Raw genomic sequence first — 2,875 nt, forward strand, 5'->3', positions numbered from 1 at the left:
CAGAACCTTGCCCTTGCCAGGGAAGCGCTTATTCCACTGAGTCATTTCCCCAGCCCTGTTTTGAAGTGTTGACAGATTTTATCTGTCATGAACTATGTAAAGTTTTTGTTGTTGTGTTTTGGTAGGGATTTGGCTTTTTATTTTCTGGTGAAAGGTCCTGCCGTATTTCCCAGGTTATCTCAAGCTCCTGGAATCAAGCAATCCTCCTGCCTCAGCCTTCCAAGTAGCTGGGTCCATAGACCCATGCCACTGTAGTCAGCTAGGAAAGTATTTTGGTAGCAAATACAACTACAGTGTCTATAAACAACATAATTCCAGAAATAACGCATCTGTTCACTGACAGAGGTAAAAACTCTACAAAATAACCTACTAAAGAAGGTAATGCAGGGGCCAGGGAGATGGTTCAGGGCAATACGCGCTTCCCTGGCAAGCACAAGGGCCTGAGTTCAATCCCTGGTTCTGAAAAAAAAAAAAAAAAAGGTAAGGCATCAGGATCTTCCACTAATTTTTATGTTTTCCTCCGTTGTGCACGCTAAGTAGACATTCTACCACTGAGCTACGCCTCAAGCCCTTCCTATAATATTTGATAGGTGCTTGTTCGTTTGATTTATGACTAGGGTTGGAGCTGGTAGCAATTGTAACCAGACAAGTAGCATTAGACAAATGGAGAAAAGCTAATAATACCTTGCACTAGAGCTGATCAACTAATCCAAAGATTTCCAAACTTTTTTGCAATCAGGGAAACTCTCCAAAAGATTTTATTTTTAAATTTTTTTGGTAGAAGTCCAAGATGTAAAACAGAAAAGCAGAAGCCCCAAAATGAAAACAGAACAAAAGCTGATCTGTCCTTCTGTCAGCCCTGGGACCCAGTCCCACTTCCCCAGTCCTTGCAAGCACCCTCAAGACAGCTGGGCCTGAGGGGGACACAATTCAGAAAATCCTTTCATCAGCTCCCTCATTCTGCAGAGTGAAAGTAAAGCCCCAGGGCCTGAGGGACCTTCCCAAGGTTGTCTATTCTCTCCCACTAATCCACTGCAATTTAAAGGTTGCTAGCTTCTCCACAATGACCATAGGTCACTGCAGCAAAAGCCAGGCACGCCTATAATCCCAGCACTCGGGAGGCTGAGGCAGGAGGATTGATGCAAGTCCAAGGGCCAGCCTGGGCTACATCATGAGTTCATACCAGTCTGAATGCCATGGTGAGACCCTGTCTAAAAAAATAAATAAATAAAAAATAAATGCAGCAGAACCTTGGCAAAGGGGTTAACTTGGTAAAGATCAACTCCCTAAAAACTGACCTTCCCAAATTACCAAATTGGCCAGGTGTGGTGGCACACACCTGTAATTCCAGCACTAGAGAGGCCAATGCAGGACTACTGCAAATTCAAGGCCAGCCTGGGCTACTTAGTGAGTTCAAAGCCAGCCTGAATTATACAAGGAGACCCTGTCTCAAAAAGTCAAACAAACAAATAAACCAAATTACCAAACTGTGAAGTAGATCAGATGTCTGTTTCTTGCTTACTCTTTTTTTTTCTTTTTTTTTTCAAAGTTTTATTGATAAACAGATAGCAATGAGACAGTTTCAAATCCAATCGGAAGTACAGTTTCAACAAATAATACACTGCATATATTCTTCTTAGTGGTTAATTGCTGTAGAAGAAGTGGAAAAAATATGGAACGCTTCACGAATTTGCGTGTCATCCTTGCGCAGGGGCCATGCTAATCTTCTCTGTATCGTTCCAATTTTAGTATATGTGCTGCCGAAGCAAGCACTCTTGCTTACTCTTACTCCTGCCTTCTGTCTGTTTGTCTCTCTCTCTCTCTCTCTCTCTCTCTCTCTCTCTCTCTCTCTCTGTTTTAAACAGGGCCTTACTCTATATCTAGGTCAGCCTTAAACACACTACATTGTCCCTACCTCACCCTCTCAGAAACTCGATATGAACCATTGTCATGGTTTATATCTAGTTATCTCTGCAAAGTCTCAACCCCTCATAGGTGAGGCTTTTAAGAGAAGATTGGATCACTGGATTGTCATCTATTGGATCAGTGGCTGAATTTACTGATGAGTTTCTAGCTAAACGTGCTGTAGGGACGTGAGTTGTGGTCACTAGGGGTGTGGCCTAGAAGAGTCAATTTCTCCTCCGCCCTTGCTCCTCCTTTAGCTCTGCTTTCCTGCCATGCCATGAGCTCTTTCTCCTCCACCGCGCCCCCTGCCCCATCACTTTGCCTCGGAATCAGGTGACTATAAACTCAACCTCTAGAAACTGTGAGCCAAAATAAAGCTCTCCTCCTTTAGAGTTGTGGGTGTTGGGTATTGGGTATTGGCTACTGGGTACTGGGTCTCAGCAACAAGAAAGTAGCCAAGACATCATCTTTTCTTATCACGTCCCACACTGAGCCAACATCATCTGCTGGCAGAGATCATAAATGACCCATACAGTGGATTTAATTATCCTGAATGAGTTGCATTTTACATTCAGAATTTATTGTCTACAATGTTTTTTTTCTAGCTTCTTTAGAAATTTTAGCAATAATAAACTATCATGCTCAGTGGGTAACCAGGCCAAGAAGCAAGTGGAAGCATGAACTCCCCTGGCTGCCAGAGTCCCCACCAGGGCTTCTTGCCTTGTACCTGCCATCCCTGTCATTGCCTACTTTCTCAGGGCATTTGAGTTTGTGACACTGATCTAAAGCGTGTAAGCTACAGAAACATTTTAGAGAATTGAGCTTCTAGGAACAAAGGTAAATCTAGGATATAGATGAACAATATAATTTGAAGGATGAGGTAAATACCATCGAAGGTATGCTGCTTTCTTGTATTGATGAAGAAGAGAACTTTTAGGGTTTCCTGACTTTATTTTTCCCAAGGACTGTT

The 2,875-nt window shown here is 42.8% G+C and overlaps 1 protein-coding gene and 1 non-coding gene across 7 annotated transcripts in view; both read right to left on the reverse strand.

The window, feature by feature from the left end:
* Nucleotides 1-2,875, reverse strand: part of Chd9 (chromodomain helicase DNA binding protein 9) — a 225,957-nt gene that overhangs the window by 212,652 nt on the left and 10,430 nt on the right. The gene's annotated exons all lie outside the window — the stretch shown is intronic.
* LOC111818282 lies at nt 1,667-1,773 on the reverse strand. The gene has a single exon (XR_002822299.1). It is a non-coding gene; the product is annotated as a U6 spliceosomal RNA (small nuclear RNA).

Source organism: Octodon degus, unplaced genomic scaffold (genome assembly GCF_000260255.1).
Source record: "Octodon degus isolate 3935 unplaced genomic scaffold, OctDeg1.0 scaffold00085, whole genome shotgun sequence".
NCBI classification, from domain to species: Eukaryota; Metazoa; Chordata; class Mammalia; order Rodentia; family Octodontidae; genus Octodon; species Octodon degus.